Consider the following 12,434-nt stretch of genomic DNA (forward strand, 5'->3'; position numbering starts at 1 on the left):
ACTCAGTAATACTATGAATATGTAAACAACTCCTAAAGTTTAAAAATCATTTCCTTTTCAATTTTTTTTTTTGTAGAAACAGGGTCTGCCTATGTTGCCCAGGCTGGTCTTGAACTCCTGGACTCAAGTGATCCCCCTGCCTCAGCCTGCCAAAGTGCTGGGATTACAGACGTGAACCACCATGCCCAGTTCCTAAAACAGTTTTTTTTTAAAAAATGTAATTTTTCCCTTAACATTTGATGTAGATTCTTTTCTCATAAAACTGGGAAGATGTCATAAGACTTTTAAGTAAAAAAAAAAAATGACAGTATGTGAAAATTATAAGGTATATGTATGCATTTAAAACTCTCAAAAGGGTAGAAGAATAATATCAAACTGTTAATCTGTGTTTGGAGTAGGGAAAATACAGGGATTATATAGAACTTTGTCGTTCCTTCATTCATATTTTTTACTGTCGTGTATTATCGGAAGCATAGACATATTCCAATTTGAAAAGATGATTCTACAAACATATTGTTATTATAAAAGTAGGGAAGACAGTAGGCAAGACAATGCACATAAAAACCGTCGGGATTATCTCTGCGTGGTGAGATTATGTGGTGTCACGTGTGGTAAGTGTAAAAGCGGGCTTTGTGGGGCAAGATGATCACTTGAGTTTGGACAGGTTCACTGCCTGTCTTTTTCTCCTTCCTCCGCTTTCCACACGCACGTACGCGCACACACACACACACAAAACCAAACCAAACCAAAAAAACACACACACACAATTTTTTTTTCCTTCTGAACCTTTGAGTGGTGGATATGATACCCCTTTACCCCTAAATACTTCAATGTGTATTTCCTAAAAGCAAAGAAATCTTTTATAACCATTGCACAATTGTCAAAATCAGGACATTAACCTTGCTACAATTCTATTTAACCTTACAGAGGTTTCACCAGATGACCCAATAACGTCCTTTATTAGGCTTCGAATCTTGAGCAATGACATATAGATGAAAGGACACTTAAGAGAGCCTTCACTGTGGCAGTTACCGTGGCATCCTAACCACTCTAATCTACTTCTCTGATTGTTCCTGTGGCTGGCTTCTCAGCTGCCTGCTTCCTGCTTGTTTTTTATTCAGCCTATTTCTCTAAACTTCTTGTCGATTTTATAAGCTACTAGAAATTCTTTTAGTAAATTCCTTTTCTACCTAAATTAGCCAGAGTTGGTTTCTATAGTTTGCAACCAAAACTGTAGTAAATTACATTTCCCTCCCACACTTCATATTTCAGAATCTTATTCATTTTCACATGCTCACCTCAAATGCCATCCTTTTTTTTTTTTTTGAGACGGAGTCTCACTCCATCTCCCAGGCTGGAGTGCAGTGGTGCGATCTCTGCTCATTGCATCCTCTGCCTCCCGGGCTCAAATGATTCTCCTACCTCAGCCTCCCAAGTAGCTGGATTACAGGCTCCTACCACCACGCCCAGGTAATTTTTGTATTTTTAGTAGAGACGGGGTTTCACCACGTTGACTGGCCTCAAAATCCTGACCTCAGGTAATCCACCTGCCTCGGCCTCCCAAAGTGCTAGGATTACAGGTATGAGCCACAGTGCCCAGCCTCGCCACCTTTTTTTTTTTTTGAGCCGGAGTCTCGCTCTGTCGCCCAGGCTGGAGTGCAATGGCACGATCTCGGCTCATTGCAACCTCTGCCTCCTGGGTTCAAGCGATTCTCCTGCCTCAGCCTCCCAAGTAGCTGGGATTACAGGCACCCGGCACCACGCCTGGCTAATTTTTGTATTTTCTTTTTTTTTTTTAGTAGAGACAGGGTTTCACCATGTTGGTCAGGCTGGTCTCGAACTCCTGACCTCATGATCTGCCCGCCTCGGCCTCCCAGAGTGCTGGGATTACAGGTGTGAGCCACTGCACCTTGGCCTTCCTTTTTATTTATAGTAATTTGTAGTTTTAATTTGATAGTTTTCTTTTAATGAATATTCTGTGGGCAAAGTGCTTCTTTTTTTTTTTGAGACAGGGTCTCACTCTGTTGCCCAGGCTGGAGGGCAGTGGTGCAATCTTGGCTCTCTGTAACCTCTGCCTCCTGGGTTCAAGCGATTCTCGTGCTTCAGCCACCTGAGTAGCTGGGATTACAGGCACATGCCACCACATCTGGCTAATTTTTGTATTTTTTGTGGAGACAAGGTTTTGCCATGTTGCCCAGGTTGGTCTTGAATCCCTGAGCTCAAGTGATCTGCCCGCTTCAGCCTCATGAGTAGCTGGGACCACAGGTGTGTGCTACCATGCCCTGATTTTTTTTTTTTTTTTTTTTTTTTTTGTAGAGACAGAGTCTCCCTATGTTGCCCAGGCTGGTCTCAGACTCCTGGGCCCAATCCTGCTGCTTCAGCCTCCCAAAGTGTTGGGATTACAGGTGTGAGCTACTGTGCCTGGTCCTTTTTTAGTTTTCTGACACAAATAATATTGATTGCTGTCTCTCTAACCACAAGAAAATAGGTTTTTGGGTTTTCTCTTACAGTGGTTAATGTGAAGATTTCAAATGAACTTTGTGGCTAACTAAGATCACCTGACCATCCCTGGAGTGACTTGATTAGCCTGCTGTCTGCTGTAGTTTACTTATAATTCTTGTAGTTCCTGATCTTTTGATCCTCTTGTTTACTTCACACTTATTGATAACTTTTTTCCTTTCCTTTAATTTGCATGTGGTAAAAATATCACTTTGATGTTGGGGTAAAAGGGCTTTCCTCCTAAAAGCAGGAGAGTTCTATAGGCAGTGTATTAGTTTTTATTGCTGCTGTGATAAATTACCACAAATGTAGTGGCTTAAAACATACAAGTTTATTACAGTTCTGGAGTTTAAGAGTCCAAAACGGGTCTCACCGGGCTAAAATCAAGGCGTCTGCCGGGCTGAGTTCCTTTCTGGAGGACCCTGTGAGCATCTGCCTCCTTTCCTTTTCAGCTTCTAGAGGCTGCCCAATTCCTTGGCTCTTGGCCCCTTCCTCTGCCTTCAAAGCCAGAAACATAGCATGCCTCGGACCTTACTTCTTTGGTCACATCTCTTTCCCTTTCTCTCCTCTTCTGCCTCCCTCTTTCGCTTTTAAGGACTCTTGTGATTCCCTGGGCCCACCTGTATAACCCGGCATATTCTCCCTATTTTAATGTCAGCTGATTAGCAACCTTGATTCCTAGCTGCAATTTTAATTCCAATTTGCTCTGCAGTCTCACATATTCATATTCAGGGGATGAGGACATGGACATCTTTGAGGCACCTGGAATTCTGCCTATCACACGTAGAAGTTGATATCTTGAATAAAGCAGTAAAAAAGATACAAGTGAACTTTGGTTTGAAAATTTTTGGAGTTCTTATCTTTTAGCCTGTGTTTTTCTGGAGGAGTCATGCCCTGTGTTTCTCAACCTTTTAAACCCATGTCTTCTTTTGAAAAACAAGAATCGCATTCTATGGTCAATGATAAACATATTCATTTTCCCCCCTAAAATATTCACATAAACAGCCCCCCTAACCCTCCACCCAAGTGTCTGAACTAAATAAGGTTTATCACACCTGTATTTAGCCTACAACTGGACCATCATTTTTGACTTACGGATTCTTTTAAGCTCTGGGATATAGCATTCACACTTGTATTCAGACTTAAAATCTGTGTAATATTTGCTTTATTTTTATCACCAAACCCACTTCCCCCATAATAGTGATTATTGATATTGTTATTGTGAACTTATTTAAAGAGGCAACAAATATTTTCTGGATGTGTCCATATACTTAAGAGTTAGGTAGAGTGCAGCTCGTGCTCGTTCAGCAAAAGTAAAAGGCCCAGCATCTCAATTGTGTACTTGACTAGAAGCTAATTTTTGTCTCATTGTTGTAACAGCTGAAGCAACTCATAGCAATAGGATAAGATGATTGACTTTATAAGGTCTGTGGTTTCAGAGCATGTATGCTGCAGTGCACACACACTCACTCTCTGCATATATATAAAATATATATATTTATTAAGCTTTACAGACTTTTAAGAACATTTTTAGATTGACAAAAAAATTGAGAGACTAGTCTAGAAAGTTCCCAATTACTCTTTACCCAGTTTTCCTTGTTATTAGCATCTCACATTAGTATGCCACATGTGTTACAATTAATGAACCAATATTGATATATGATTATTAAATAAAGTCCATACTTTATTCAGGTTTCCTTAGACTTTACCTAACGTCCATCGTTTCTCTCTTTCAGGATCAAAGTATACTACATTACATGTAGTTGTCACGTCTCTCAGACTTTCCTTGTTTTTGGTGACCTTGATGTTTTGAGGAGTACTGGTCAGGTATATTGTAGGATGTGCCTCCATCCACACACTGTCAACATGCGTTATTGCTGTTGATGTAAACCTTGATCACCTGCATGAAGTAGTTATTTGTCAGGTTTCTGCACTGTAAAGTTACTTGTTGCCTGCACCCTGCCCCACTTTCTACGTGGCACCCTTTGGAAGGAAGTCACTGGGTAGCACCTTCCTTGAGGGTGGAGTGTCTATATATAAATTATTTGGAATTCTATATGGGAGATTTGTCTACCTCATTTATGTATTTACTCGATCATTTTTACTAGTATGGACTCATGGATATTTATTTCATACTGTGTGCTCCAACCCAATACTACTTTTTGTTGTTGCTGTAGTTCATTCCAGTTTTGGCCATTGGGAGCGCCTTCAGTTGGCTCCTGTGCTCCTTTGACATACCTTCATTAAAGAGTGTGTGTGTGTGTGTGTGTGTGTGTGTGTGTGTGTGTGTGTGTGTGTTTGGAGAGGTATGAGGACATGCATAGAAATAAGATTAGCTGGGCATGGTGGTGCATGCCTGTAATCCCAGCTACCTGGGAGGCTGAGGCAGGAGGATTGCTTGAGCACAGGAGTGTGAGGCTGCAGTGAGAGATGACTGTGCCACTGTACTCCAGCCTGGGTGACGGAGCAAGATCCTGTCTCTAAGATAAATAAATGCATGCATACATTTGTGATTTCACTTTGTATTGATTTCTCTTTGATCTGTTAGAACTGAGGATGGGCCGGGCGCGGTGGCTCAAGCCTGTAATCCCAGCACTTTGGGAGGCCGAGACGGGCGGATCACAAGGTCAGGAGATCGAGACCATCCTCGCTAACACGGTGAAACCCCGTCTCTACTAAAAAATGCAAAAAAACTAGCCGGGCGGGTTGGCGGGCGCCTGTAGTCCCAGCTACTCGGGAGGCTGAGGTAGGAGAATGGCGTAAACCTGGGAGGCGGAGCTTGCAGTGAGCTGAGATCCGGCCACTGCACCCCAGCCTGGGCGACAGAGCAAGACTCCGTCTCAAAAAAAAAAAAAAAAAAAAAGAACTGAGGATGAAGTAGATTTCAACATTAGGCTTTGCTCTGAATTTGAAAGTCTTTTTTTTTTGGTTGAGATCGAGGATGAGGAAGATAGTCAGATTAAACCTTGCCTGTTTTGTGTCTCTGTAGATCTGCCTTCCCATCACATTTAGAATAAAACCCAAATTCCTTACCAGGCCGTATAAGGCCCTTCATGATCTGACTCCTGCTTGTCTCTTAGACCTCATGACTTCTCTCTTTCCTCCTCCTTCAGACCGGTGTATCCGTAATACCGGCTTTGTTTCTGACCCTTCAGTGTGGCGGGATTGTTCCCTCCTGAGGGTCTGAGAACCTGCTGCCTGGAATGTTCTGCGTTTCTACCCCTAGATCTTGGCGTGGCTTGCTTCCTTATTCCTTCTAGTTCTCTGCTGAAATATTAGTTGGCAGAGGTTTCTTTTCTGTTTTCTTTTCCTTTCTTTCTTTTTTTTTTTTTTGAGAGGGGGTCTTGCTCTATCACCCAGCCTGGAGTGATCTCAGCTCACCGTAACCTCTGCCTCCCAGGCTGAAGCGATCCTCCCACCTCAGCCTCCCGAGCGGCTGGGACCACAGGTGCGCACCAGCCCTCCTGGCTAATTGTTTTGTGTTTTTGTAGAGACGGGGTTTGGCCATGTTGCCCAGGCTGCTGAGCTCAGGAGATCTGCCCGCCTCGGCCTCTCAAAATGCTGGGATTATAGGTGTAAGCCACCGCACCCGGCCTTCAGAAGTTTCTTCGCAGAGGTTGCCCCCATCGCTCTTCATCTCACACCTACTTTATTTTGATACCATTTATCACTACCTGAAGTTATTGTGTCTTATGTATATATACTAGCATTATAAAATATTCATTTTTTGTTGTTTGACTCCTCTGGTGGAATGCAAACTTCATGGCTGCTTGGACTCGGTCTCGTTCACTGCTATATTCCATGCACATTGACTAGTGCCTGGCATAGTATCAGCTCTCCGTAGATATTTGCTATGTAATGGAATAATGGATTTTGTGTTTAAGCAAGGGATTACTTCCAATATTCTGGAAACATTCACATTGATTTTCTGGTAGCAGGTTTTATACTTTTCCTGTTACAATTAAAACCAGTGAAGGGAAAAGGGGTTTAGCTTCATCTGAAATCAAATCCACTCTCTGGGCTCGTCTCTGGTGAGAGTCCTCTATTTTGCCATCAATAAAAAAAAAGCCAGAATGAGTTTAAATTTCCCTGGCCAAAAAAGTGGCATCTGTCAGAATTTCTAACATGTGTTTTCTTTCTTTGATGCTCTTCACAGCCTGAAGGTGTATAGATTAGGTCTTTTTAGTTGCTAGCAGCACACAGTAAGCAGCTGTTTACACTTAATATTTAACTGCCCACCTGGCCTTTGAAGCCTGGCATGATTGAAGGGACGGCAAGCGACAGAGCCTTACAGAGTAGGGGCAAGAACAGGACAGTGTTCCAGAGGTCAGAGAGCTTTTTTGTTTTCTTCCATCTTTTGTTAGAGTCTGAAATAAATGGTGACACCTAAGAGGAGGTTAAGAAATTGTGCACCAAATCTCAGGTTTCACAAGAATGAATGACCAGGCTCTCTCTACCCTGACAGCATCATCGAGAGGAAGGTGAGAGGTGGGCTGGGCCTGAGCTCTGGTGTGTATCGGCTATCATTATGTGATGTGGCCAAGAGAGATGCTGCTGCAACAACTATTACTAAGATTACTAGGGAGCACTTGGCCAAGATGAGGTTAGTCCACTACAGCCTATTTCTCTTGCTGATGGCAGCCAAACTCAGTGGGCAGATTACCTGAGGACTCAGAAAAGTAAAGAAAAGCTGGCAGATTGTGAAGTGGAAGCCTGGAGAAGCAACCTGAGTGGGGGATGAGAGGGGTAAGTTTCTCATTGTTCTTTTCCTTTTTTTTTTTTTTTTGAGACTGGGTCTTGCTCTGTCGCCAGGCTGGAGTGCAGTGGCGTGATATCGGTTCACTGCAACCTCCTCCTGGATTCAAGCAATTCTGCCTCATCCTCCTGAGAAGCTGGGATTACAGGCGCACGCCACCACGCCAGTCTAATTTTTGTATATTTAGTAGAGACAGGGTTTCACCATGTTGGCCAGGCTGGTCTTGAACTCCTGACCTCATGATCCACCCGCCTCGGCCTCCCGAAGTGCTGGCATGAGCCACCTGCCCGGCCTCATTGCTCTTTTCTATCTGGCTTTGAGCCAAAGGCAAGCTTTCAGAAGAGCTGCAGTGGTGGTACAGAGGTAGCAAAAATCCAAGAGAAATCTCATCCTTCTGGCCAGAAGATCAGGAAAATGTAAGCCGGAGAGTGTGGGGGGGATGCCTTCCTTTTTGAATCACAGTGGGCAGAATCCTTGGAGTCTTTAAATTTCTGTGCAGCAGAGAAGTAATCTCATACTTATGCAAAAGGTGTAAGGCACCCATAATGTTAGCACTGCTAACTCCAAGGGAATTTTACCAGCATGCAGATGTTCAGGCTTTGCATGTCTGGCTGTGGCCCAGCCTCAGAGTTTGTGTACCCTTCCTGCTGCATAATCCTGATCCTGGGATTTGCATTTTGTTCTGATGGATGGGGAGCTTTGAGAAAATCCACCTTTCTCTAATACAAGGTAAAACCTTGCTCCCTTCTGCAGGCGCCTTTGCTGCCCTTTCTTTTAATTAAATATTTTTTCCTCCCTAATGTTGGGAGAGCTTCCTAAAGGTCACAACTGAAAAGAGCTGCAGAAGGGAGATGCAGATTATAGTAGTAGTCTGTCTTGTCATGGGGGAAATTGTGAATCGTTCTGCTTCTGAAAAATGTTTTTTCTTGTTTCTCCATTCTAGTTAAAATTGTTGGGATTGGAAGGAAGGAATTTTTGCTAACATGTGGCCATGATGCCATTTATTTGATAGCTGAGGAGCAACAGAAAGCAGTTCAGCTAGAGGGCATGCCAGCCAAACACCTTTCAAATGTCATGCATTGTGTGGAGTAGGTTTTAAGTATAATGCATGCACTTGTCTTTATTGCAAACAATGCTGTCTTATTCCATCTACAAAATATTTGCACTTGAATTCTTTAAGTACAAATTTTGCAGTAGTTGTCATTTACTTTCTATGGACTTTAGGAATGCTGCTTACACAAGTGCTGTGAGTGCTCACTGCTTTTTCATGTTAATGTTGTCATGTGGAAGTGCTCTTATTTTATTTTATATTTATTTTTGAGATGGAGTCTTGCTCTGTCCACCTAGGCTGGAGTGCAGTGGCACAACCTCGGCTCACTGCAACCTCCACCTCCTGGGTTCAAGTGATTCTCCTGCCTCAGCCTCCCCAGTAGCTGGGATTACAGGCACCTGCCACCATGTCCAGTTAAGTTTTGTATTTTTAGTAGATACAGGGTTTTACCATTTTGGCCAGGCTGGTCTCGAACACCTGACCTCAAATGATCTGCCCGCCTTGGCCTCCCAAAGTGCTGGGATTACAGGCATGAACCACCTTACCCGGCCATGTGTAAGTGCTCTTAAATATACAGAAAATAAGCCAGGCGCAGTGGTTCACCTGAGGTTGGGAGTTCCAGACCAGCCTGACCAACACGGAGAAACCCCGTATCTACTAAAAATACAAAATTAGGTAGGTGTGGTGATGCATTCCTGTAATCCCAGCTATTTCGAAGGCTGAGGCAGGAGAATTGCTTGAACCTGGGAAGGGGAGGTTGCAGTGAGCCGAGATGGCGCCACTGCACTCCAGCCTGGGCAACAAGAGCAAAACTCCGTCTCAAAAAGAAAGAAAAAAAAAAAAGAAACAAAAAGATACAGAAAATATTTTTTATCTGAATGTGGTGGTCTGTGCCTGTAGTCTCAGCTACTCGATAGGCTAAGGCAGGGCGCCAGAGCAAGACTCCATCTCTAGAAAAAGAAAAAGATGCAATTTTTTAATAGAAAAATTCACCCAGGCCAGAAATGAGAAAAGATAGGCATTTTATAGACTCGTCATCAGGGAAGAACTGAAGAGGAGAATAAATTCAAAACAGGAGCTTCAGTGCTCACTTTGGCAGCATGTATAATAAAATTGGAACGATACAGAGATTAGCATGGCGCCTTCGCAAGGATGACACGCAAATTCGTGAAGTGTTCCATATTTTTTCCGCATGTTCTCACTCATAGGTGGGAATTGAACAACGAGAACACTCGGACACAGGGTGGGGAACATCACACATCGGGGCCTGTCTTGGGGTGGGGGGTGGGGGAGGGATAGCATTAGGAGATACACCTAATGTAAATGACAAGTTAATGGGTGCAGCACACCAACATGGCACATGTATACATATGTAACAAACCTGCACATGGTGTACATGTACCCTGGAACTTAAAGTATAATAATAATAAAGGAGCTTCAGGTGCTGGAAAGCTGGAGGAGCATATGTGAAATCATTTTCTGTCGGGTAAAATGTATATGCAGAAAAAGACTTTTCAGATGATTGGGCCAGTGATTATTCCTCACCATTTGGTCAGTGTGTGCATATAGACTGTCTCCACACAGGGTAGGTGCTTAAAAGGAAAAGAATTTTGGTAGGTCCATTTGTTTTTTAATACAAAATGGCAAATCAAACAGCTTTTACTGGTTAGGGCTGGAGTTTGGCCCTTTTCTAAAAAAACAGGTAAAAAGTTATGTGACGGTTATATCTTGTGCCTTATGAAATTTGGCCTAATTCGTGAAACTTACAGCTTTTCATGACAAGGAGAGTAAGGTCGTAATTTAGTCAAGGGGCTTGAATGATGTGATATGAGGCGCTTTTATGAAGGTATCCACAGCTTTATGAAGTTCCAGCTGCCCATCATTAGTACTCAGAGCAAGTACTCATGAAAGAGCAGTGAGAACTGAAATGCATTTGAGTTGTGAGGTGGTGTGAGAAGAGGGGATGTTCTCTGCCAGATGATGGCAGTAGCCCTTTAGTTAACAAGGATGCCTAGAGGCTTACACCAGATGATCTACATGCTTTAAGAGAAATAGTATTGTTTCCACCAAATTTCTAATTTGCCTCCTTGGATTTATGTTGTGGAGCAAACTTGTAAAGGCATCAGTAAGAAAGTTCTAAAAGCTGAAAAGAACACTACGCTTTTAAAACCTCTATTTCGAGGCATGGAAAAGGTGTTTAAAAAATCAAGACGTTTTTGAACTTGTATGCATTAAAGTGTAATTGCAGACAAAAGAACTGCTTAAGACTTTGCCATTCTATTTTTCTAAGTTTTGCTACAATAAATAGTCATGTATTGCTTAATGGGGATATAGTCTGAGAAATATGTCGTTAGGTGATTTGTCATTGTGCAATACCATAGAGGGTACTTACATAAACCTAGATGATGTAGCCTAGTGTATACCCAGGCTGTATGGTATAACCTGTTGTCCTAGGCTACAAACCTGTGCAGCATGTTACGGTACTGGGTACTGTAGACCGTTGTAACACAATGGTGAGTATTGTGTGTCTAAACATAGAAAAGGTACAGTAAACTTACTGTGTATGGGATGAGAAATGGTACACCTGTATAGGGTGCTTTCCATGAATGGAGCTTGCAGGACTGAAAGTTGCTGTGAGTGAGTGAGTGAGGGAGTAAGTGGTGAGTGAATATGAAGGCCTCGGACATTACTGCATACTACTGTAGACTTTATAAACACTGTATACTTAGGCTACACTCAACTTATAAATTTTTTTTTCAATAATTAGCCCTAGTTTATTGTAGTGTTCTTACTTTATAAACTTTTAAATATTTTTACCTCTTTGACTCTTGTAATAACACTTAGCTTAATAAATTCCGGACACAATATCACTGTCTTCCACCTCTACATCTTGTACCACTGGAAGGTCATTAGGGCCAGCAAAATGCCTGGAGCTGTCATCTCCTATGTAACAATGCCTTCTTTTGGAATACCTCCTGAAGGACCTGCTTGAAGCTTACAATTAGCTTTTTAAAAAGTAAGTAGAATGACTATACTCTAAAACAATGGTAAGAAGTACAATATAGTAAATAAATCAGTAACCATTTAGTATCATTATCAAGTATGTACTGTACATAATTGTATGTGCTAGACTTTTATATGACTGGCAATGTAGTAGGTTTGTTTACACCAGTATCGCCACAAACATGTGAATAATGCCTTGCACTATGACATTATTTTCAGCTTCATTATGACCTTATGGGACCACTGTTGTAAACGTGGTCCATTGTTGACCAAAATGGTATGTGGCGCATTATTTAGTTGCTAGACAATGGAGTTTTTAATCATTTTAGAACCTTAGGCTTACTGGCCGGGCGCAGTGGCTCACGCGTGTAATCCCAGCACTTTGGGAGGCTGAGGTGGGTGGATCACTTGAGGTCAGGAGTTCGAGACCTGCCTGGCCAACATGGTGAAACCTGTCTCTTCTAAAAATACAAAAATTAGCTGGGTGTGGTGGCATGCACCTGTAGTCTCAGCTACTCGAGAGACTGAGGCAGGAGAATTGCTTGAACTGGGAGATGGAGGTTGCAATAAGCTGATCGCACTATTGTACTCCAGCCTGGATGAAGTAGCAAGACCCTGTCTCAAAAAAACCCAAAAAAACAAAAAACCTTACTGAAATCACTTATCTCGGTTAATTGGCATCTTACGAGAATTGATAGTTACATGGTGATAGGGACATTACCTGAAAAATCTTAAGTGGTTGATATCTTCTCTCTTGAAATGTTATTCTTAGGGGAATCTGCTTAACTTTGTTGGAATGAGGATGAGGTCTCCATGCTGTTTAGAATGGTGTGGTGGTTGCTTTGCTTTGTTTCATTTTGTATGACAGCTCAGTTCTAGGCTTTTGGATGAATTGTTAATAGGTGAACAGAGTGAGTGGATTTGAGACAGGTGGTTGGGTTCATTGTAGGTGAGAAGCTTTGTCAAATGATACCTTTTTTTCTTTTTTCTTTTTTTCCCCTTGAGACAGCGTCTCATTCTGTCATCCAGGAATGCAGTGGCACAATCACAGCTCATTACAGCCTCGACCACCTTGGGCTGAGGTGATCCTCCCACCTCAGCCTCCTGAGTACCTTGGACTACAGG

General features: G+C 42.5%; 2 protein-coding genes and 1 non-coding gene across 4 annotated transcripts in view; 2 read left to right on the forward strand and 1 right to left on the reverse strand.

Moving 5' to 3' along the window:
• The window catches only part of LOC105463654 (apoptosis and caspase activation inhibitor), a 236,116-nt gene that overhangs the window by 51,357 nt on the left and 172,325 nt on the right, over window positions 1–12,434 (forward strand). The gene's annotated exons all lie outside the window — the stretch shown is intronic.
• LOC105463652 (cholinergic receptor muscarinic 5) overlaps window positions 1–12,434 on the reverse strand; it is a 98,859-nt gene that overhangs the window by 33,918 nt on the left and 52,507 nt on the right. The window lies entirely within an intron of this gene.
• Window positions 9,390–9,493, forward strand: LOC112423471 (U6 spliceosomal RNA). The gene has a single exon (XR_003013950.1). It is a non-coding gene; the product is annotated as a U6 spliceosomal RNA (small nuclear RNA).

Source organism: Macaca nemestrina, chromosome 7 (assembly GCF_043159975.1).
Source record: "Macaca nemestrina isolate mMacNem1 chromosome 7, mMacNem.hap1, whole genome shotgun sequence".
Taxonomy (NCBI): Eukaryota; Metazoa; Chordata; class Mammalia; order Primates; family Cercopithecidae; genus Macaca; species Macaca nemestrina.